A 664-nucleotide genomic window follows, 5' to 3' on the forward strand; every position below is an offset into this window, starting at 1 on the left:
TGGTCATAGTTTTAAGGAATATCCAAATATTAGCATTACTATTATATTTTTAAGTACTTCTATTCTAGCTCCTATTTTATTGCATAGTGACTTAAATTTTAAAACCTAGCAAGCTGTCATTCAAGACACAATAATTGATCTCAATACACCTGGAGAAACAGAGGAAGAAGAGTCAGTAAACTGCTGCCTGGCGAGCATTAGTGATCATTTTGATAACCATTGTTTTGATCTTTCTTGATTTCTTTCATTAGAATTTTGTATGTTTCTTTGAAGAGATCCTCTAAATATTTTGTTACATTTATAACTAAGTATTTAAATTTTTGTTGCTAATGCAAGTGGTATTGAGTTTTTAATTTCAATTTGAATTTCCAATTTCTGGTATATAGGGAGTAATTGAATTTGCATATTAATGTTGTATCCTGCAACCTTTCTACAATCAGTTATTAATTCCAAGACTTTTCTTTTTTCTGATTCTTTGGAGTTTTCTACTAAGCATGACATCTGTGAAAAAAGCTAATTTTTTTTCCTCCTTTCTCATCTCTATTCCTTTTGTTGTTTTTCTTGTTGATTCATTACATTAGGTAGGACTTCCAGAAAAATGTTGAATAGGAATGGTGAGAGAGAATAATACTTTTTTTCCCTGACTTTAGAGGGAAAGCAAGGA

This window comes from Orycteropus afer, unplaced genomic scaffold (assembly GCF_000298275.1).
Source record: "Orycteropus afer afer isolate SDZICR_OR568_19922 unplaced genomic scaffold, OryAfe1.0 scaffold01220, whole genome shotgun sequence".
NCBI lineage: Eukaryota > Metazoa > Chordata > Mammalia > Tubulidentata > Orycteropodidae > Orycteropus > Orycteropus afer.